Below are 25,560 nucleotides of genomic sequence, written 5' to 3'. Positions count from 1 at the left end.
CACTGATAAACACTATCACAGCAAGTTCAGAGGATGTAGTACCGAGTCCTGGAGAGGTACATGATTGCAGGCAACACTGGAAGAAGGACCTAGTGGAAACTGAGAGTCCATGGTGGTTAGTGTTGAGAGGGATCTCAGATGCCGCACTGACTGGGATGTTAACTTCTGAGACAGAAACAAAGGCACAGTGAGGTTAATGACTTGTTGGATTTTTGATCTATTCAGGAGTCAAATTCCCCTATACTTTCTGTCCTGTCATTTCATGTTTCTACTTGCAAGGTGTTCCCTGAGCAAACCTCCTGGAGCTAAGGTAGAAAACACACCAAATCTCATCATACATGAAAGTGAATGCATAAACACACATGTGAGCAATTGTTTGGAATTCCAGGGTGAGCATGAGTGTGAGGGAAGAGGCATAGTAGGTTGGAGACAAGTTTGTTGTAAAAGCTGCACTGTTTGGTACTAATGTTCAAATCTTCTTTATCTCTAGGTCAGTCATGATTTAGCATGTCCTATTAATTATTTTATATTTTATAAAAGATATGACCAATTACATGATAACTTAAGGAAAATGCAAGTATTTAAGTCAAGATAGGAAAAAATCAAATTGAATAAATTTATGCAAATAATTTTAGTGTTTGGCTACTAGGTTCAATTTTATTTAACCACTCTGTACACTTGGTTTCCCTGTAAATGGTGTTGTTGTGAGGAGAATAAAAGTAAAAAAATTAATCTACAGGTTTAAAACAGCACCTGGCACAGTAAGCCTGGTGACAAAATTTTGATCATTCTCACATATTTAATATTTTAAAACTTTAATATAAGAATTTCACTTCTAAATGAGAATAAAGGTACATTTCTTTCTTTTGCTTCTTACAGAATATTTAAAATGATGTGTAGAAGCAATTTTATGGTATACTTTTCTGACTCTGAACTTGGTAAACAGAGTGTCCTGCTCTAGCATATACTATTAATCTCACCACCCATAAGCTTATTAACTGTAGAAAATCTATAGCATTGCATTGCTGAAGTTCGACTGGCTTTACTTGTGATCCACCATAATTCTGCTTCTGTTACTAGTGTGTGAAATGTTTGAACTGATAATGTTCATAATTTGTTAAATTTCTATTTTGCTTTTAGTTACACTTTTTAAATCTTTTTGTCTTTCAAAATTGACAATACTTCATCCCTGTTTTCTTATTTAACCCTCTTACCATTATTTTTAGATTTGACTTTGAGCTCCCATGATATTCCAAACCCCCAAACACCCAAGGACACCCCTTCACTTCTTAGATGAATCCTGTTCCTAGTAGGGAAATGTGAAGAGTTTAAAGCCAGTTCATCAGCGGATCCACAAGGATGTGCCTTTGACAGGCATAAGTGACACTAACACTCCAAAGGAATTTTATGTCATTCACAAAGGAATATGGTCTTTCATTGTTCATACATTCATTTACTTACTCATTTAATAAACATTTATCAGAATCCACTCTTCTATGTTAGGTACTATGTTAAACAATTGACATAAATTATTTCTTTACAATGTCATCATCTATCTATCTATCCATCCATCTATCTACCTACCTATTATTAGTAGTAACATAATTATCAATTTCAAATTATAATAAAGAATAAGAGGTTCAGAGATTTTGACTACTGTTCCAAGATATTAAATGTTAAACACATCTTGCTGGCTTTTTTCATAAGCAATGGAAATATAATAATAGCCAGAAAGTATTCACTTAAAGAATAGGGCTGTCCATCATTCACACTCACATTTATTCACATATGCATTAATTCATCTATCCTTTCTACAAAAGTTAATTGGGTGTCCAGCCCTGCATCAAGTATTAAAGGAAAGTCTGCTTTCAGGGAAAAGGAAAGTACTACTTATCAGTGCCTATGTGTTACATATGTTAATTTCCCTAGTTTGAGAGTGAAAATCCCACTCTGCTGACAAAATTGTGGTTCAGAGGCCTAAATGAAACCATTCTCACATTCTGACTCAAAAATAATATCCTCTACCATTTGAAACTGATTGCCAGTGTTTAGTCATTCTTTTTGAATAAATGTTCCTTGAATGTTGGCAAGCCTTTTACCAATGTCCAGAGTGCTGAAAAGATTTATTTTGATAACTTTTGCTTATGCTATTTTTTTATAGAAGAGCAGATATTGAGGAGTCCTGACTCTATCATTCCATAATTCCAACTCTGCTATGTTCTTAAATTGTCATCTAGTATTTTGTTCTTGTTTAATTATTTGTGATTAAGCTCCATTATTATCTTAACATTTTAGGAACTGAAACTGGTTTGATTTGCTTCATAAAAATTCAATATCTGCATTACTGAGATGTAGTTACTTTATATAATTCATCTTCCTGGAATCATATTCCTGAATCCCAGTACTGGTTTCTACTCTCTTCTTAATGGTTGTTTAAGGAATGTGATCTTCTTGCTGCTCTCAGGCATTTACTTGGTGTAGAACTTTAAAAAGGGGTGTAATAACTCCTAAAAGGATTTTAGTCTTAGTGTTCATCTTGGTGTATGGCTTAACTTCTATAGGAAAGAAGGATGCCTCTCTGACCTTTGTTAGGAGCATTCTTTGCCAGTGCTCTCCAGAGGCCACACAACTCACAAACAGCCCAGCATCACTGAGGCATCCTCATCCATCAGCTGTGACAGGGCTAGAGTCAGACAGACCTCACCTTGTGATCTGCTTACTTGCTTACAGAGTTTGGCCACTGAAATTTTTATCCTGTTTTCTTAATGCAAATCCCATTACGTACAGACCACATGATTTCTGATTGGAGCCCTATGCTGTTCACTTAAATCGTGATTACAAATCTGCTGGTGATCAATGTCTGTATCAAGGCCTGCAAACAGACTCTGCTCTGCTCAGGCTGAGTGCTATCTTACACAGCATTATGTGCAATCCTGGTTTCGAGCCTTGGTGTTTCTGGGAGGGCTCATACAAAGTCACCCATCCTAGACCCTCCCTCTCTCCTCCTCTTCTGAACTTCCCTTTTCAGTCTTCCTTTATGATCTTTGTCACTTCCATATCTAGCTTAAGCATAACTATTTTCGCTGGTTGGTATTTGGCTTTCCTTCATGTTTCACAACCACAAATCACTTTAAAATGTATTCTTTAGTTCCTTTCTCATAAAACAATACCGAACATAATAATACAATTTAAAAAAATCAGTATCAAATATTATATTACTTCTTTCCACTCTAAACCCTAAGTGCTAGGTAGACTAGCCCAAGTTGCTTCTCTGTAATCTCCAAAGTGTGTATGTGCATTGGCAGTGGGAAAAGAGGGAGCTGGAGGATTGGCCTAGAGCTTTTTTAAGACTCCAATGATTTGAGACCTGAATGAGATTATTTACTGGAAGGTGGATATAGCAAGTAAATTCCTACCATGGCCATGTTAGTCTTTTTGTGTTCATTTTTATTTTTGGCTTGATTTTCTGTTTAATAAAGAGAACCTACATCTTTTAAAAACCATCCCTACCCATTCCAAACCATAAATTTGTCTTCTCTTAGTCTTCCAAAAATGTTCCACTCCTGTATGTTTCATTTTGTATGACCATCACTTTTGTGTATGCCTTTGCCCCTGATTTTATTAGATCCCTGTAAAACTTAATTTTACATGTTACATGTACCCAAGTACACACACAAATTCAATTCATAAACTTGTTTTCATATATCCATTAATGAATTTTTTCCTTATCTCCAGAATACCTCATCACATTCTAAAATCTTACAGTAAGTAAAATCAGAAGGAATAAATGAAGCCCAAACTATATCATAATAAAACTTTGCATGCTCATAAAAAAATTCTGCCAGTAAAATTTCAATTAGACTTCTCGACGGTAAAATTTCTTCAAAATAAAACCTTACCTGCATGCTGTGCCTTCTCTACATAAGAATTGAAGAGAACTATGCAGATCCTGCACCTGTTGAGTTATACAGAAAACCTACAGGAAACCAAGAGTGCAAGTGCATGTGATTAAATACAAAAGATTAGAATAAAACCTTAGGTGACTGTGGTTTCTGCTGTTATTGTAACTCTCCATGCTCTTGTACATCATATATCATTAGAGGACAAAAATCACGTAATAACAAATTACTAACCTTATGCTTATAGTTCTTAGACAATGCACATTATGTGAACATCTATGGCAATTCTGAGCATACAGAATGATTAAGTCAAACAGAAAGGTTATCATGTTGTGTTTATGAATTTTGATAACTAGTGGCCTTGTGTTGTGCATGTCTATGACTCTGGAGAGTAGATTTAGGTTCAGACTTGTGGCAGCTCCTGCAGGGGCTAATCAGGAGGGCTGCTGTGACTAAAACTGAAGTGGAAGTTGCAGCTGCCTGGGAGATGACTTTCATTAAAGCTGCCTGCCAGTGGCAATACAGAATTCAGACTGGATTTGAGAAACAAAATGTGACACTTGCAAGGTACTTGGACACAGTATTCAGAATTTCCTAATGGTGGCAGTGTGTCTTTTCACCATGAAAGGAAATCTTTAACCTAGTATTGACATTAAATTCACCTTATGACAAACAGACTCTATATGAACATGTCCATATTTATTTACAACTAATATATGAGCTTTTTGATTGAAAATAGACATGTGTTTAGTATTTAAAATTAATTACATCTGAGAACAAAGATCAGAGGGTGACCTGAATGATGTTGAAGTAATAAAATTGTGAGTAACTTTTCTTCTCTTCTCTGTTATAATCATTATGTTATTTTATTGTAAAGAAATAGATGTGAAGACACTGGTAAGTTAAATTTTGGTTCATTTGAAGGCAAAGGTTAATCTTGAGTTAACACTATACATGTAAAATCTGCTTTTATCCTTAATTTAAAAACTAGCTCTATTTTTTATAATTCTTTCTAGTATATTTAGGAAAAATTAACATGACTCAAAATGTCTAATAGATGTCAGTCAAAATTTCTATGATTATTAAGATCCAGGTTTATTAAATAGTATTTTCTTAGTTATGTTAGTATCAGTCTATGGATTACAGATGATAAACTGTAAAGTGAACTCTATAAAATGATTTTATCCTCTATTAAAGTCAATTCAATGCTTATAATTTTGGTATTTAGTGTTAGGATAAAAATAAAAAAAATACCTCTTCTCTCCTTTACTTCTTTGGTTACATACATATTGTATTTGATTTTAAAAAAATTTAAAAATATTTTTTAGTTGACAATGGATTTTTTACTTTACTTTTTTATTTATATGTGGTGCTGTGGATCAAACCCAGGGCCTCACACATGCCAGGCAAGCGCTCTTCCACTGAGCCACAACCCCAGTCCATAAGTGAAAATTTTACTGGAGCAATAATAAAGAAATATCATAGTTCATATCTATTTTATGTTGTCTTACTTCCAAGAACCTTCCTAGCTGGTTGGATGTTCTTCTTATGTCTTTCAGACTAAACTGATAGGAATCTACAATTATGCCTTATTTTCTATATATAATATATGATTAATTAATATTAGTTAACTAAATTAATAATCATTTTAGTTTCTGATGCTGTAACTAGAAGGAATTTTTCCTTTGATTCTTCTCAGGCTATGCTACTGATTATAAAAAATTTCAGACCTTTATTTGAACAATTATGCTATATACCTTAGTGAATATGGTTTCTGCTTAAGACTCATGATTTCCAAACAGAAAAATTTAAATTGTTGCTAACACTCTACATTTAAAAAGTATCTTTCAGATTAATGTAATAAAATGCTTTTTGTTTTTATCATTAGGCTTTAAAGATTTTAGAGTGATTCAAGGAAAAAAAAATGAAATCAACCCACAAAATCCATGAAAGCAAAAATCTAGGGAAAGGTGGAGAGGCTTTATAGAACCTTCTAAAATTGTTACAAACTGGTGCTAGGTAAAGGCATTATTATTTTGGTCCAGATGTACACTTTTACATGTTTTTCAAATATAGGACTTGTAGTTATCATAAAACCTCTCAAGGTAATGTCAGTCCAAAGGAGACATAAATTTCCCAGAGAAGAGAGAATTGGTACTATTTGAAAAGATGAAACTGCCAGAAGCTGAAGAACTTACCTCTCTCCATGCATGAGATTTCCACCTGTTTGCAGGTGTCGAGTGATGAATTCTTAATGAGCATGTATTGTTTGACTGTATGTTCACAGTGAGTAAATATAAACACATGAGTTGTTCAATTCTATTACTGTTTAATTCCCTGCAGAATGCTAGCCATTATATCAACTGTTTCATGTCAATCTGAGAGTAATTCTTTTATGCTTTATTGCCTAGTACATGGTAACTGCCCCCATATTATTAGTTTATCTTTCAGTTCCAGGAACTCACTGTTGTCATTTAGAGAAGAGTTCCAGCAGAGATGTGTATTGCAGCATTCCACCTCAATTTGCCCTTCTGAACAACATATTTGCTTCAGTTTTTATTCCTCTCCTATCCCTACTTAACTCCAGGTATATAATTGTATAATTTTTAGAATTATGAACTACAGACTTCAAGTTCAAAGTTATTCTTCTCTCAGCTGAAATAAAGGGAGTAAGTAACGTGAAAAGGTTAAACAGTATAATCCAGTTAGTTCAAACCTTATTTCCTAAAGCTTAGCTACACTCTAGAGAGAGTTACCTCCAACTAACACCTAGCTCTGCACTTCTTTACTTGGAATGGAGATTAGGAAAGAATCTGAGTCCTAGGTTGTTGAGGAGTGGCTCTTTATGAGGATCCATGCTTCCAAAGCATTTCCCTTATAAAGTTCCTGAGTGCATGTTTTATTATACAAATACATCCAAGAAGGCAAATAGACTTCATATGTATACTCAAATTATATTTTGAACCATATAAAACAAACACTCTTATCTCTCCTGGATTAATATGTCAACTTTTAGATATTGTAATTAGAAATCTTCCACTAGGAATAGTTGTAAACGCCTGTGAAATTCTTAAAAATATATGATCATGTTCCATCTCTAAGTATTCTGATACAGGGTTGAGAAGCACCAAATCATCTGTATATTTTAAGAATGCACATTATTTATTTATATTTTAAAGATTAGGACTGGGGATAAGCTCAGTGAAAGAGTGTTTGCCTGGTATGCAAGAGGCCCTGAGTCCAATCCCTAGCGATGTGCGCACTCCCGTGCACGCGCACACACACACATATACACACACACACACACACACATACACACACACATGCTGAGGGCCATTGACAAGTAGGAATGACGCATTGAAATTTTCTTGCAGTGTACCCTATGTTAAATGGACTTGCCTTGGAAATTTGCTATGACATTGCATGTGTCTTTGAGAAAGGTGACCCTGCTCAAGGACCAGGGTGGATCCAGGTTTAGGATGTATCCTGCAGGTTTTAGGAAATATCCCGGTTTAGGATAATTTGGGTTTAAGGAGTTCCCTGTTTAAGACAATCTGGGTTTTAGGGAAGTTCCAGGTTGAAGGTTATTTCTGCTGGGAATAGGGAGTTCCTGCTGCCTGAGTTCCCGTTGAGTTCTCTTGGAATTCAGAAAGTATTTTGGGACGTGAATTGGTGGGCAGAACTTGGATTTCCCCAGAACGTGTTTGTACAGGGCCAGTGTGAGTTCCGGAATAAAGAATTGCTGTTTGAATCTACAAGGTGTGAAGTGGCTCGTGATTCTGTGCCCAGCCAAGACTGTGGCACACACATAAATAAATAAATAAATAAATAAATAAATAAATAAAATTCAACATATATTAGATTTAGAAATTAAATTTTATATGTGGGTTCTTGCAGGTACATTTATATATCCAATTCTATATCTTAGAATGCAAGCTGGAAGAAATTAGAGGTCACAAATGAATTATAAAATTCAAATATGAGGCTGATATATCTTGAACTATTTTTAAAAGAAAACATGTATCTCCTGTACCTTTTTCTGTAAGCATCTTATTAGAAACCTTAGTAATCAGTGAATCGATAAAATGTGAATACAAAGAGGAAATGGAAGAGAAAAAAATCTACATAAGATGTTACATCACTGGCAACTGGTTAAATATGAAAGATTTCCAGTTTTATATAACTATACTCTGCTAATAACACTAATGTGTGCACCTATAAAACAGGCAGAAAGGTTTCTGTTGGCTATGCTATTCAAACTTAAATAATTGCTTTCCTGTGGCATGAAGAGTCCTCAAAATACTAGGAATAGAACCACCATATGACACAGCTGTTCCACTCTTCAGTATTTATTCAAAAGAACTAAAATCAGCATACTATAGGGATACAGCCACATCAGTATTTATAAAAGCTCACTTTACAATAGCCAAATTATAGAACTAGCTCAGATGCCCATCAATAGATGAATGAATAAGGAAAATGTGGTCATAAATACTTGTCATAAATAAGAATTAAATTATGGCATTCGCTGTTAAATAAATGAACATGTAGAAATCATGCTAAGTGAAATAAATCAGACAGAGAAATTTCAGTTCTCTCATATGTTAAAACTACAGCAAAGTAAGGGGGTAAAATGTGTGTGGGTTATCCTGTGAATGTAGATGGGAGATGGGTTGAGGAAGGGAATTGAGTGTTGAGAGCCACAGCCAAACTGGCCCCAGCAAACTTCCAGCTGCCAGCTGATGATTGGCTCACAGCGGCCCCAGCAACTTCTAGCTGCCAATTAATTGGCTCCTCTGCAGTGATGCTCATTGACCTGTTTCCCCACCTTTTCAGACCACAGAGCTGCTCATTGGGGGACTTTTTTGGCTCTGCCCATGCAACCCAGCCAATCGGCCTCAAGAGCAGGAGGGGGGGGGGAGGCTGAAAGGCTTGTGGGAAGCCGGTGGTGGCAGTTGGTCTCTGAAGATTTTTCCTGAGGAGCAGTTTTGTTTGGTGTGTGTGGTTCTAAAAATAAAGTTTGTTTCTTTTGACAAGTGGCTCCTGATTGTGCCCAGTCAGACTGCGGCATTTGGTAGCCCGTATGGGGAACAACTGAGGGTAAATGGTAAGGTAAACTGCTCGCCCTGAGGGCAGGGCAAGAGGATGGGTAGCCATTTGAAGATTCTTCTTTTGTTTTGCTTCACTTTTGTTTTAAGTTGCCTATCCCTAGAGATGTGTAAGGTGGAAAAAAACCTCTCACATCTGAGGAACAGATAGGGAGAAAGGATGGATGGACATTTCAGGAGGCTATTATAATGATTTTGTGTTGCTCAAATTTTGTTTCACTCTGTTTCAGTTTTGTTAGGCGTTATCTTGTTGGGTTGTATTATAGTAGAAATATGGGATCAGAAATTAGTAAAAAACAAACAGAAAGAGTGTTAAGTAAATTGTTAGAGGAAGGAGGCATCTCAATAAAATCAAGAACAGTCAGGGCATACGTTGATATAATACAAAAATGTAGCCCATGGCTTTTTAAGGAAGAGTTATTAAGTATATCACAATGGTACCATCATGGTGAAGATTTAAAAAGAATAGAAAAGAAAAGCCCAGGGACTCTGCCAGTTGGCACATTGCCATTGTGGACGTTGGTATCTTGTTTGCTTAGTCCAAAGCCTTCAGTTCAGACAAAGGTAGAGGAAGGAGAAGACATTTTGATTCAAGTAAAAGAGAAGGTCTCTCAAGTTAGTCAGAAACAGGAAAAGATTCAAGTAAAAGAGAAGGTCTTTCGAGCTAGTCAGATAGAAGAAGAAAGCTTAGAGCAGAAAAAGCCATCAGGGGAAAAGTTACAACAGGAGACTGCTACTAACACCTTTCTATCACCAGAGGGCGTAAGTGTCCAACCAACAGTGCCACTTCCATATGCTGGGAGGCTCCAGGATCTCAAATATTAACATGCCCTGTATTTGAGGCAGGAGGGCAGCAAATTCACCATGCTTTAAATTTCAAAAATAGTGAAGCAGCTAAAAGAGGCTGTAACAACCTATGGTCCTCAAGCACCCTTCACTGTAAGCATGGAAAATCCATTAACAACTTGAACATGATGCCAGCATATTGGGCTAGTATGTTTGAAGCTGTGCTAAATGGAGGGCAGTATTTGTTATGGAAGATTGCCAATGAGGAATTTTGCACGTAGATGGCTAGGTGATATGCAACAGCTGGTTATCCTCAGAGAAATCTAGATATGTTGTTAGGAAAGGGACCTTATGAGGATCAGCAGCAGCAAATTGCATATGATCCTGGTGTATACGCACAAATTGCTGTAGATGCAGTTAAGGCATCGAAGACTTTACAAGGACATGGAGGTTTACAAGGTCAATTATCTAAGGTAATACAAGGAGCTAATGAACCTTATGCTGAATTTGTAGATAGGCTTATTCAAACAGCTACCAGAGTTTTTGGGAATACAGAACAAGCAATGCCATTACTAAAACAACTGGCTTATGAGCAAGCGAATCGTTGGTGCAGAGAAGTCATTAGACCATGGAAACATGAAGATTTAAATACATATATTAAATTATGTAGAGACATTAATGATCAAAAGCAAGTCGTGGCAGCTGCAGTAAAACAGGCTTTAGATGCCAGGCCAAGAACATGCTACAATTGTGAACAAACAGGACATTTTAAAAGGAATTGCCCCATAGGAGGAGGGTTTAACAAAACTAGGTATCAAAGGAGTAGAATACCGGGTATTTGCCCACGATGCTGTAGAGGGAGACATTGGGCTAATGAATGCCATTCTCAAACCACCCTAGAGGGTACTCCATTATCAAAAAATGAACAAGGACCAGGTGTTTATCCACAATATAGTGGAGAAAGGCATTGGGATCCATTGCCAAAAATGGACAGGGGGGCCCAATGCTCCAGGGCCCAAAACCACAAATATACGAAGCACTGGAGGAACCCAGCAACCTCATCAGGGTAGTGACAAGGACACATTATCCATCAGATCCCTCATCAGACAAACCAGAGGGAACGCAGGGTTGGACATCTGCGCCTCCGCCAGATCAGTACTAACTCCAGAGACGGGAGTTCAAATCATTCCCACAGGGGTAAAAGGACCTCTTCCCAAAGGAACAGTAGGCTTATTATTGGGACGCAGCTCTTCTACTCTAAAAGGACTTTTGATAAGTCCTGGGGTAATTGATCCCGATTATGAAGGTGAAATAAAAATTATAGCCAGTTCTCCAAAGGGTATATCAGTAATTTCACCAGGAGATAGAATAGCACAGTTACTAATAATACAAGGCCTACATGATAAATTTTCCAGTCATGCTGTTGAAAGAGGTTCCAAGGGATTAGGCTCCACAGATGTAGATTGGGCTATACTTTCTTTAAATTTAGATTCTCTCCCCAGGCTAAAACTAAATATTCAAGGACATGAATTTAATGGGCTACTGGATACAGGTGCAGACCTTAGCATCATCTCTCATCAAGAATGGCCAAAACATTGGCCATTACAACAAGCCACTCAAACACTTTGAGGCCTAGGAGTGGCAACAAATCCCCATAGAAGTGCAATGGTATTAGATTGGAAGGATCCTGAAGGATGTGAAGGAACTATGCAGCCATATGTATTGGATCATCTTCCCATAAATTTATGGGGACGAGATGTCCTAGATCAAAGAGGTTTGACATTAACAAATAACATCAATCAAAATGCATCCACTATTATGGCTAGACAAGGTTTTAGGAAAGGAAAAAGATTAGAAAAACAAGAACAAGGTATAGCAGCACCAATACAAATAGATCAAGGAACAGACAGACATGGATTGGATTTTCACAAAGGGCCACTGAGACAATAAAAATTACTTGGAAATCAGAAAGACCAGTATTGGGTCCTCAGTGGCCCCTGACTAAAGAAAAGATACAAGCAGCCCATGACCTGGCCAAACAACAATTAGCAGAAGGACATATACAACCTTCTGATTCTCCCCATAATACTCCCATTTTGTCATCAAAAAGAAATCTGGTAAATGGAGATTATTGAAAGATTTAAGAGCCATTAATAATGAAATGGTTATTATGGGACCTGCTCAATCGGAGATTCCTCAATTGTCTGCTTTGCCAAAAACCTGGTATGTTTTAGTTATAGATATTAAAGATTGTTTTTCAATTCCAATTCATCCTGAGGATAGTCCACGTTTTTCATTTACTATCCTTGCACTGAATCATGAAGGTCCTGATCAGAGATATGAATGGAAAGTACTCCCTCAAGGGATGGCTAACAGCCCAACTATATGTCAAATTTATGTTAACAAAGTAATCCACCCACTTAGAAATCAAAATCCTGTACTACAAATATTTCACTATATGGATGATGTATTATTAGCACACAAAGATAAAACACATTGCTAGAATGTTATGCCACACTTACAAACTTATTAAAAAATTATAATCTAGAGATAGCAATAGATAAAGTACAATTAAATTTTTCATTTAATTATTTAGGAGTTCTATTATCCTCAACCATGGTCCTTCCACCAAAAATTCAAATACGAGTAGATCAACTCAAATCACTTAACGACTTTCAAAAGTTATTAGAAGACATAAATTGGATAAGGCCTTATCTAGGTATACCAACAGGAGAGTTGGGACCTTTATTTGATATCCTAAAAGGTCCATCAGATCCAAATTCACTCCGAATGTTAACGCCTGAAGCAAGAAAGGCATTAAAAATCATTGAAACATATATGGAAAATATGCATTTGTATAGAATTGATATAAGTTTGCCTTTATTATTTATTGTACTACCAACAAAAAATATTCCTACAGGAGTATTTTGGCAAGAAGGTCCATTATTATGGATACATTTATCTTATTCTCCTAACACTATTCTTACTAGGTATCCTGAGGCTATAGGACAATTAATACTCAAAGAAATAAAAGCAGCAAAGGGAGTGTTTCGAATTTCTCCCAATAAAATTATTACTCCATATACTATGAATCAAATTGATGAGTTAGCTAATGAGTTAAATACTTGGGCAATAATCATGTGCAAATCTAATGTTTCATTTGATAACCACTTACCTAATCCTTTATTGTCTTTTTTGTCATTGTATCCTGTAATTTTTCCAAAAATGATAAGAAAAACCTATTATGAATGCTCCAAATATATTCATTGATGTGTCAAATAATGGTACAGCAGCAATAGTTACACCTAATCAAACTTTTACATTTTTTTGGAATAATTTAGAAATTTTTTATTTTACTACAGTGTTATTTTTATTGTTGGTTGTTCAAAACATTACATAGTTCTTGATATATCATATTTCACATTTTGATTTAAGTGGGTTATAAACTCCCATTTTTACCCTGTATACAGCTTGCAGAATCACATCAGTTACACTTCCATTGATTTATATATTGACATACTCATGTCTGTTGTATTATGCTGCCTTTCCTATCCTCTACTATCCCCCCTCTCCTCCCCTCCCCTCCCCTCTTCTCTCTCTACCACCTCTACTGTAATTCATTCCTTCCCCTTGTATTATTTTTTCCCTTTCCCCTCACTTCCTGTTGTATGTAATTTTGTATAACCCTGAGGGTCTCCTTCCATTTCCATGCAATTTCCCTTCTCTCTCCCTTTCGCTCCCACCTCTCATCCTTGTTTAATGTTGGTCTTCTTCTCGTGCTCTTCTTCCCTAGTCTGTTCTTAGTTACTCTCTTTATATCAAAGAAGACATTTGGCATTTGTTTTTTAGGGCTTGGCTAGCTTCACTTAACAAAATCTGCTCTAATGCCATCCATTTCCCTCCAAATTCTATGATTTTGTCATTTTTTAATGCAGAGTAATACTCCATTGTGTATAAATGCCACATTTTTTTATCCATTCGTCTATTGAAGGGCATCTAGGTTCGTTCCACAGTCTTGCTATTGTGAATTGTGCTGCTATGAACATCGATGTAGCAGTGTCCCTGTAGCATGCTCTTTTTAGGTCTTTAGGGAATAGACCGAGAAGGGGAATAGCTGGGTCAAATGGTGGTTCCATTCCCAGCTTTCCAAGAAATCTCCATACTGCTTTCCAAGAAATCTCCATACTGCTTTCCAAATTGGCTGCACCAATTTTCAGTCCCACCAACAATGTACAAGTGTACCCTTTTCCCCACATCCTCGCCAGCACTTGTTGTTGTTTGACTTCATAATGGCTGCTAATCTTACTGGAGTGAGATGGTATCTTAGGGTGGTTTTGATTTGCATTTCTCTGTCTGCTAGAGATGGTGAGCATTTTTCCATGTACTTGTTGATTGATTGTATGTCCTCCTCTGAGAAGTGTCTGTTCAGGTCCTTGGCCCATTTGTTGATTGGGTTATTTGTTATCTTATTGTCTAATTTTTTGGGTTCTTTATATACTCTGGATATTAGGGCTCTATCTGAAGTGTGAGGAGTAAAGATTTATTCCCATGATGGAGGCTCCCTATTTACCTCTCTTATTGTTTCTTTTGCTGAGAAAAAACTTTTTAGTTTAAGTAAGTCCCATTTGTTGATTCTAGATGTTAACTCTTGTGCTATGGGTGTCCTATTGAGGAATTTGGAGCCCGACCCCACAGTATGTAGGTCATAGCCAACTTTTTCTTCTATCAGACTCAGAGTCTCTGATTTGATATCAAGCTCCTTGATCTATTTTGAGTTAACTTTTTTTCATGGTGAGAGAAAGGGATTCAGTTTCATTTTGTTGCATATGGATTTCCAGTTTTCCCAGCACCATTTGTTGAAGATGCTACCCTTCCTCCATTGCATGCTTTTAGCCCCTTTATCAAATATAAGAAAGTTGTAGTTTTGTGGGTTGGTTTTTGTGTCCTCTATTCTGTATCATTGGTCCACCCGCCTGTTTTGGTACCAGTACCATGCTGTTTTGTTACTATTGCTCTGTAGTATAGTTTGAAATCTGGTATCGCTATACCGTCTGATTCACACTTCCTGCTTAGCATTGTTTTTGCTATTCTGGGTCTTTAATTCTTCCATATGAATTTCATGATTGCTTTCTCTATTTATACAAGAAATGTCATTGGGATTTTGATTGGCATTGCATTAAACCTATAGAGAACTTTTGGTAATATCACCATTTTGATGATGTTAGTTCTGCCTATCCATAAACAGGGTATATTTTTCCATCTTCTAAGGTCTTCTTCAATATCTCTCTTTAGGGTTCTGTAGTTTTCATTGTATAAGTCTTTCACCTCTTTTGTTAGGTTGATTCCCCAGTATTTTATTATTTTTGAGGCTATTGTGAACGAAGTGGTTGTCCTCATTTTCATTTCAGAGGATTTGTCACTGATATACAGGAATGCCTTTGATTTATGCGTGTTCATTTTATATCCTGCCACTTTGCTGAATTTATTTATTAATTCTAGGAGTTTCTTTGTAGACCCTTTTGGGTCTGCTAGGTATAGAATCATGTCATCTGCAAATAGTGATAATTTAAGTTCTTTTTTTCCTATTTTTATGCCTTTAATTTCTTTCGTCTGTCTAATTGCTCTGGCCAGTGATTCCAGAACTATGTTGAACAGAAGTGGCGAGAGAGGGCATCCCTGTCTTGTTCCAGATTTTAGAGCGAATGCCTTCAATTTTTCTCCATTCAGAATGATGCTAGCCTGAGGCTTAGCATAGATTGCTTTTACAATGTTGAGGTATGTTCCTGTTATCCCTAGTTTTTCAAGAGTTTTGAACATAAAGGGATGCTGTACTTTGTCGAATGCTTTTTCCGCATCTATCGAGATGATCATATGGTTCTTATTTTTAAGTCTATTGATGTGGTGAATAACATTTATTGATTTCCGTATATTGAACCAGCCTTGCATCCCAGGGATGAATCCTACTTGATCATGGTGCACAATTTTTTTGATATGTTTTTGTATCCAATTCGCCAGAATTTTACTGAGGATTTTTGCATCTCGGTTCATTAGAGATATTGGTCTGTAGTTTTCTTTCTTTGAAGTGTCTTTGTCTGGTTTTGGAATCAGGGTGATGTTGGCCTCGTAGAATGAATTTGGAAGTTCTCCCTCTTTTTCTATTTCCTGAAATAGCTTGAAAAGTATTGGTATTAGTTCCTCTTTAAATGTTTTGTAGAACTCTGCTGTATACCCATCCGGTCCTGGGCTTTTCTTAGATGGTAATCTTTTGGTGGTTTCTTCTATTTCCTCAATTGATATTGGTCTGTTTAGGTTGTCTATATCCTCCTGACTCAATCTGGGCATATTATATGTCTTAAGAAATTTATCCATGCCTTCACTATCTTCTATTTTATTGGAGTATATGGATTCAAAATAATTTATGATTATCTTCTGTATTTCTGAAGTGTCTGTTGTGATATTGACTTTTTCATCCTGTATGCTAGTAATTTGAGTTCTCTCTCTTCTTCCCTTCCCTAGCATGGCTAAGGGTCTGTCAATTTTATTTATTTTTTCAAAGAACCGACTTTTAGTTTTGTCAATTTTTTCAATTGTTTCTTTTATTTCGATTTCATTAATTTCAGCTCTGATTTTAATTATTTCTTGCCTTCTACTTCTTTTGCTGTTGTTTCAGTCTTCTTTTTCTAGAATTTTGAGATGAAGTATGAGATCATTTATTTGTTGGTTTTTTCTTTTTTTAAGGAATGAACTCCAAGCAATGAATTTTCCTCTTAGAACTGCTTTCAATGTGTCCCATAGATTCCGATATGTTGTGTCTGTGTTTTTATTTAACTCTAAGAATTTTTTAATTTCCTCCTTGATGTCTTCTAAAACCCATTGATCATTCAGTAACCTATTGTTCAGTCTCCAAGTGATCCATGATTTTTCCTTCCTTCTTTTATCGTTGATTTTCAGTTTCATTCCATTATGATCAGATAAGATGCATGGTATTATCTCTGCTCCTTTATATTGTCTAAGAGTTGCCCTGTGAAATAATATATGATCTATTTTTTAAAAGGATCCATGTGCTGCTGAGAAAAAAGTGTAACTGCTTGATGTTGGGTGGTATATTCTATATATGTCAATTAAGTCTAGGTTGTTAATTGTGTTATTGAGTTCTATAATTTCCTTATTCAACTTTTGTTTGGAAGATCTGTCCAGTGGTGAGAGAGGTGTGTTGAAGTCTCCCATGATTATTGTATGGTGGTCTATTAGATTCTTGAACTTGAGAAGAGTTTGCTTGATGAACATAGCAGCACCGTTGCTTGGGACATATATATTTATGATTGTTATGTCTTGTTGGTGTATGATTCCCTTGAGCAGTATGTAGTGTCCCTCTTTATCCCTTTTGATTAACTTTGGCTTGAAATCTATTTTATTTGATATGAGTATGGACACTCTGGCTTGTTTCCGCAGTCCATATGAGTGATATGATTTTTCCCAACCTCTCACCTTCAGTCTATGTATATATTTTCCTATCAAATGCGTCTCCTGTAGGCAGCATATTGTTGGGTCTTGTTTTGTGATCCATTCAACTAGCCTGTGTCTCTTAATTGGTGAGTTTAAGCCATTAACCTTTAGGGTTATTATTGAGATATGGTTTGTTCTTCCAGCCATATTTGTTTATTAATGCTACTAAACCTGATTTGTTTTCCTCTTTGATTATTTCCCCCCCTTTACTGTTCTACCTCCCACTGTTGGTTTTCCTTGTTGTTTTCCATTTCCTCTTCCTGTAATGTTTTGCCAAGGATTTTTTGAAGAGATGGTTTTCTAGCTGCAAATTCTTTTAACTTTTGTTTATTGTGGAAGGTTTTAATGTCATCTTCCATCCTGAAGCTTAATTTCGCCAGATACACGATTCTTGGTTGGAACCCATTTTCTTTTAATGTTTGAAATATGTTATTCCAGGATCTTCTAGCTTTCAGAGTCTGTGTTGAGAGATCAGCTGTTATCCTGATTGGTTTACCCCTAAATGTAATCTGCTTCCTTTCTCTTGTAGCTTTTAAAATTCTCTCCTTATTCTGTATGTTGGACATCTTCATTATAATGTGTCTAGGTGTGGATCTCTTATGATTTTGCACATTCGGCATCCTGTAGCCTTCTAGGATTTGGTATTCTGTCTCATTCTTCAAGTCTGGGAAGTTTTCTCGTATTATTTCACTGAATAGATTGTTTATTCCTTTGGTTTGGAGCTCTGTGCCTTCCTGTATCCCAATGACTCTTAAGTTTGGTCTTTTAATATTATCCCATAATTCTTGGATGTTCTGTTCATGGTTTCTTAGCAGACTTGCTGAGCTGTCTATGTTCTTTTCAAGTTGAAATACTTTGTCTTCATTGTCTGATGTTCTATTTTCTAAGTGATCTACTCTGCTGGTAGTATTCTCAATTGAGTTTTTAAGTTGGTTTATTGCTTCCTGCATTTCTAGGATTTCTATTTGTTTGTTTTTTATTACCTCTATCTTCCTGTGAAATTGATCTTTTATTTCCTGGATTTGTTTATGTAGTTCCTTGTCAATGTGATCTTTCATTGTCTGATTTTGCTGTCTCATGTCTTCCTTGAGACTCCAGATCATCTGAAGCATGTATATCCTGAACTCTTTATCTGACATTCCATCTGTTGCAGCTATTACCTCTTCTAAAGTTGAGTTGACCTTCATTGCTTGTGGTCCTTTCTTTCCTTGTCTTTTCATACTGTTCGCATTTCTTTCTGCTTGCTGAAACTGTTGTGTTTTTGAAATTTTCCCTCTATTTGTTTATATTGCTATTGTATAGTTTAAAAATCTTCCTTGCAGGGCAGGTAGTGACTGTGATCCTCCTCCAATTGGGGTGATCTGTCTACCATGCTGGCAGGCCGCTAGGTCTGCTCTGCCGGTCGGTCGAAGGTCCGCCTACCAAGCAGGCGCGTGGGGCAGCTCTGTCTCTCCGCAGGTTGCTGGGCCTAACCTTCCATTGGGTTGCAGGTCTGCCTACCTTGCAGGTGCAGGGGGAGGGGGCGGCTCCGCCCCTTAGCAGGCCGCTGGGCCTGATCTGCCGGTGGTCACAGTCCCGCCTACCTTGCAGGCACTGGGGTAGGGGGCGGGCCTGCCCCTCAGCAGGCCGCTGGACCTGTCCTGCTGGTGGGTCGCAGGTCCGCCTACCCTGCAGGCGCGTGGGGCAGCTCTGTCACTCTGCAGGTTGCTGGGCCTGACCTGCCCGTGGGTCTCAGGTTCGCCTACCTTGCAGGTCAAACTTTTACATTTTTAGTACCCAAACAATCAGCTCAAAAGGTAGAGCTTAATGCAGTATTACAAGCTTTTCTGATGTTTAAAGATTTTGTATTTAATTTATTTTCCAATAGTCAGTATATAGTTAATGCTATAGTATCCCTTGAAGATGCTGGTAGGATTTACCCTTCCTCTACTGTTTTCTCTTTGCTTTCCACTATACAAAGTCTAATATGGGACAGAAAAGATCCATTCTTTATTGGAAATATCAGGGCACATACAGGATTGCCTGGAGCCCTTAGTTTGAGCAATGATTTAGCAGATAAAACTACACATGACATACATATTTTCTCTACACTAGAAGAAGCTACAAATTTTCATAAAAAGTTCCATGTCAATGCTAATACTTTATAAATGCATTTTAAAATAACTAAGGAACAACCTAGACAAATAATAAAACAATGTCAAAATTGTGTGACCTTTTTACCACAAGTTAATCTTGGAGTCAATCCTAGAGGATTGATACCTAACCATATTTGGCAGATGGACGTCACACACTTGCCAGAATTTGGAAAATTAAAATATTTGCATGTTACAGTTGATACTTCTTCTGGATTTTTGATGGGCTCCCTTCATGCCAGAGAAAAAACTAAAGATGTTATAGCTCATTGCTTACAAAATTTTGCCACTGTGGGCGTTCCAAAACAGTTAAAAACAGATAATGCCCCTGGTTATACTTTTACCTCTTTTAAACAATTTTGCTCATCATTTGGCATTACTCATATAACAGGAATCCCATACAATCCACAGGGACAAGGCATAGTTGAAAGAGCTCATCAAACTATTAAAATGTACTTATTAAACCAAAAAGACAGAATTGGGAAGGGGTAATATTCCCCAAAGATAAACTTAAAATAACCCTTTTTACTCTAAACTTTTAAATTTGGATTCATCAGGACTTAGTGCTGCAGAAAGGCATATGTGTCAAAAAAATGTACATAAGCCCAAGGTACTTTGGAAAGATATTCTAACAGGACAATGGAAAGGTCCTGACCCAGTGATTGTCTGGAGTCGGGGGGCCTGTTTGTGTGTTTCCACAGAAAGAACAGCAGCTGATTTGGATTCCAGAGAGATTAACTAAAGCGATTTCTACAGACCAAAAAGAAGATGATTTGGCTCAAATACATAACAGCTGATATCCAAAACTCCAGTTTGGCTATTCTTACATCTGCAACAGAACCAGGATGCTTTTTTCAATATCTATTTTATTTTTGCCCTTTCCCATATCATGAAGTTCTATTTTGTTTTTTGAGCTCATACAGACCTAGGTTAATATTTTGCTGATCAGTTCTATTTTTTGACTATACAGTTTATAAACATTGCAATGGAGATTTCACCTTTAAAAAGTTATAAGACCTTTACTATTATGTTATGTGTTGTATGTATTATATTATGTGTGCACACTTGTGTTTTGTGTTATATGTTTGAATGTACATATGTCCATATATCATATATGATGAGCGCTCATAAAAAAATGGATCCAAATATTTTTTTTCATGTGATTTAAATGGTTTAATTTAAATTGGGTCAACAGCTGTTGAGTATTGTTTTAATATATGAACAAAAAAGGAGGTTAACAGATCTGTTTGTTTACTTTCACCTTTTCTTTTCATTATATTTAATAATTCTTTTGAAGATAAGGTACATTGTTAAGAAAATTGTTTTCTAAAAAAAAAAAAAGAAAAAAAAAAGAAAATTGTTTTCTTTTAGTGCCTTCTGGAATGTTATATAATTTTTTCTTTAGCCATTATTGCCAGAATTCCTATCTTCATCCCAGTGCTGGTGAATACAAAAATAAAACCAATCTACAGCTTCTGCAATAGCCATCACTGAACTGCTTGCAAAACTTGCCTGGACTATTTATCACTTGTATGCATTGTGATCTCACTTGTATGCATTGTGAACTATCTGTTGGTGCAGCGACTTGTGGTAGTTTTGGGGTATTTTTGCTGATGATGTCATCGGTGGTACAATTTTTCCAAAAGGAACCGTCAATTGGCTTGGTGTATCTTCCCCCCTTCTGCTTGTCATGGTCGTTCAGCTAAAATTTGGGGACCAACAAAGGTGAGGCAAAGAACCTCACCCCCCGCTGACACAAAGACCTATCCACAGGTGTGGCTGTATACTGGACCAGTAGTCAGTGACAGGTAAGATCCAATTGCAATGGTACCAACCTAAGACAGGTGGCTGACGCCTTGAGGTCAGCTCATCTGATAATGGGTAAGAACCATATGTACTATTGGACAACCTAAGACAGGCACGGTCCCTAAGCCACATGCTTGTTGTTTAAGCAGAGAGGGAGAGATGTTGAGAGACACAGCCAAAGGGGCCCCAGTAAACTTCCAGCTGCCAGCTGATGATTGGCCCCAGCAAACTTCCAGCTCCCCAGCAACTTCTAGCTTACAACTGATTGGCTCCTCTCTGGTGATGCTCATTGGGCTGTTTCCCTGCCCTTTCAGACCATGGAGCTGCTCATTGGGGGACTCTTTTTGGCTCCACCCATGCAACCCAGCCAATCGGCCTCAAGAACAGGAGGAGGGGGGAAGGTTGAGAGGCTTGTGGGAAGCTGGTGGTGGCAGTTGGTCTCTGAAGGTTTTTCCTGAGGAGCAGTTTTGTTTGGCTTGTGTGGTTCTAAAAATAAAGTTTGTTTCTTTTGACAAGTGGCTCCTGATTGTGCCAGCCAGACTGCGGCAATTGAGTAGGAGGGAGGGACAGAAAAATGCAGGGACTACAAAATAAAATTGACAAATTATGCTATGTACATATATGATTATACCACAGTGAATTCCATATTTATGTACATCTGTAAAGCAATATTTAACAAAAATAAATAAATAAAAGGAAGACCAGTAGACTACAGGAAGGATATTGGGGAAGGATAAAGTAGTAAAAGAAGATGTAGTGGGAATGGAAATGGAACAAATTATATTTTGTGCATGTCATGATTATGTCGAACTGAACCCTACTATTGTGCATAGCTACAATGCACTATTAAATGCATTTAAAATTACTTTCCTATAGACCAGTTAGGTAGCAATGATTGTTAGTATTTTGAACTTTAGTATCTGAAAATTCTCAAAGGAATCATCAATTATGATAGTGTGATAAATTCTTGACTTTAAATAGCAGCAAATGAATTTTTAAAATTACTAATAATAGAGACATTCAATAATATACGCACACAATCATTATAGTTGGTAACATTTTTAAAACAATCTATTTTTACCTTGGGTATAGCATACTTATTTCAATAATACAAAAGTAGTATTTAGACAACTATTGTTATACTCAAATTTAGGCTGCAGAGTTTTAAGTAAAATTAAAACAACTCTTTGTTTCCTTAAAAATTAGAAATTTTAAAAATATCTCAATTTAGTTGAAAAATCTTTGGCACTTTAGTTGCATTATTGATATTGTTATACAAATTATAACAAAAACCTCCACCAATTGAGTGGTGGAGGAATGCAATAAATAAAAAGCGAAATTAGTTAAAATCCTAACATATGTACAAGAAATCAAACATACTTATCTGATTGGGTCAGTGCTGCTGTAACTGATACACAACATGTGGGATATTTAGAATTCTTTATTATCCATTCAAAATACCCTACCTCCAGCTAACACCTCAGCTATGCACTTCTTTACTTGGAATGGAGATTAGGAAGGAATCTGAATCCTTGGTAGTTTTGACTGTATTATTACTCCTCTAATATTTATCTCTGATGGCAATGTAAACAAGAAACTTCTGGGGGATGGGCTAGATTGTATTCATACTCTTCTCACCCCAACTATCCAGTACCATGTTATTTCTTCTTGTGGTAGAGACAATAACTCCATGGAATAGCTTAAATCCTTGTTGTCCCTGTTTACTTAGGCTGACAACAACATTGTCCTTAGACACTAAAATCTCTAGCTAACTCCCAGCAAATAGGGAGGAAAAACATTTTCACATATTTGTTTATTTATTCTGCCAATAAGTCATTGTATACTACTACACTTTCGTTTTCAAAAAATACACATTAGCTACGAAGAAAGAAAATATATTGATTACTGGCTTGAAGCATACACAGCACACTGCTAGAGGCACCTCAACATTGACAAGGTGCTATCTCTTATCCATCACCATAAGAAGCCGCCAAATAGCTATGCAGTATCTCTCTATGTCCAGTGGCTTCCTACTGATGGAGGAACTTATAATATCACAAAGTATCTGAATACTTGTCAATTTGTTTTATTTTTCTTACTATTAATTGAGCTCATTTTAGAAAATCATATTTCATTAAATAATATAATGTTGTATAAGACAATCAGAAATTCCTTGGAGGAAAATTCTAGGGGACATGATGGAAGAAAATAAAGTGAAGTCCACAATATGTATATGCAGAATAAAAGGCAACTAAAAACAATGGGTCCAATAAAAATCACACTTCCTCAGGTAGTTTACAATATGGATCCCTGTAAGGAAACTGGCAACTGGTTAAATGTGAAGATTTCCCTTTCAGGAAACATCCCTTTCTGGGGCTCAGTGTTAGTTGATTCTATTAGAAAGACAGGCACTTAGCTGGGGAAATAGGCAAGTTAATCTTATTGAGATGAAAGTTTTAGTACTAAGGCAATGAATAATCTGCATCTTTAAAACACTAATATTTATGGCCTTAATAAAAAGCACTGAGTAGGTAATTTTCCTTATCTCTTGTATTTTGGGAATATTTGATTGTAAATATTTTTATTATCTAAAAGTATTATCAAATTCTGGTCTTAGACCTATTGTGAGTAGTCCATTTTCACATCTCTTCAAAAAAAAAAACCTCCTTCTCATTTGTTCTCCTGTTTTGTTTCAAGTCCTACGCTGCCCAATAATTAGTGCACCCTCATAAAGCGGATTCTAACTTCTGGCCATCTCTCCTTTTAAGCACAGGATATAACAAAATGTACTGTTTGATGTTTTGCCCACTGGGTGGCTTTCTTTCCTGCCCACTCCTTCAGGACGTTACATGAATGAGGCTACAACCATGCCTTTATGGCTCAGAACATCATGTTCAGTATTCTGTGACCTATTATTCAGTATTTTGCTCTCTTATCAGTATGTTTTAGGAAAGTGTATATGAGACCACAGCTTTCGATAAGAAAGAGAACTAATCATGCAATATTAGGCATGCTTTTAGGAAATCCAAGTGAATGATGTTTTAAAGTACAAATGTACTCAGAATGATATGGTGTGGTCCACCCAATGAAGGATATGGGGAACAGTGATTTTGCAGTCATATATTTAGATTCATAAGTAGGCGATTGTTATGACATTATTTGAACATGTAAAACTATCCAAATAAACATTATTTAGTGTAGTGAAAGAAATTTACATAGGTTACAATTCTCTTTCTAGAGGGGGCAACATCTGAAAAGCCTACCAATAATCTCCAAAAAATCACTCTTCCATAAGAAAGCAATGAGAACAATTGCATCAACTATCAAAATCAATAAATGTCAGACTAAGGAAGAAGAGATAAAAATTATTTTTAAAAACCTGAATAGAAATTCTGGAGTTGCAGATTTAATAATGGGAGTTTAAAAATCACTAGAGACTCAATGGCATATTTGAATAGGAAAAAGAATTAGTAAGCTTGAATGACATACCAAATAAGTATAATGGAAGATCCTGAAGGAATATTAAAATACACAATGGATAAAAACTTCCCAAATGTAGTGAAATTCATTAATCTGAATATCTAAGATTAATGAACTCCAGCTTGGATAAATTAAAAGATATCCACATGCAAAAACATACATAAAGCTTTGAAAGACAAGTTTGATGACAGAACTTAAAAGCAGCAAGAGAAAAGTGACACATCACATACAAGGGGTCCTCAATAATGTTGACGTTAGAAATAAGGAAGGACAAGATACAAAGAGTTAATATTTAAAGGGCTGAACGTTAACATTTAAAGAGTTATCAGTCCATGAATTCCATATATTACAAAACTATTCTTCAAAAATTAAAGAGAAATTAAGACATGCCAAGATAAACAAAAGCCAAGCATATATAACTAGAAGACATATCCAGAAAGGAGCCCTTCAGGTTGTGATAGAAGGAAACTAGATATTAACTTGATTTCAAAAACTGTAAACAAACAAACAAATATAGGAACACCAAACTACAGAGGTGAATAGAAAAGATTAGTATAAATTTAGTTTGTGTTTATGTGTTAGTTTTGTATCACTGTAACCAAAATACCTATCAGGAACTACATAGAGGAGGAAAAGTCTGTTGTGGCTCATGGTTTCAGATATTCAATCCATGCTTCATTGGCCAGCACCAGAGCAGAAACATCATAACAGAAGGGTGTGGCAGAGGAAAACTTGTCAGCTCATGGAAGCTTGAAAACAGCAAGCATGCAGGTGTTGAGCCAGAAACAAGAAATCACCCCCTTGGGCATACACCCCTAGTGACCTACTTCTTCCAGCCATGCC

This window comes from Ictidomys tridecemlineatus, chromosome 5 (assembly GCF_052094955.1).
Source record: "Ictidomys tridecemlineatus isolate mIctTri1 chromosome 5, mIctTri1.hap1, whole genome shotgun sequence".
Taxonomy (NCBI): Eukaryota; Metazoa; Chordata; class Mammalia; order Rodentia; family Sciuridae; genus Ictidomys; species Ictidomys tridecemlineatus.
Note: the sequence above shows the minus strand (reverse complement) of the source record.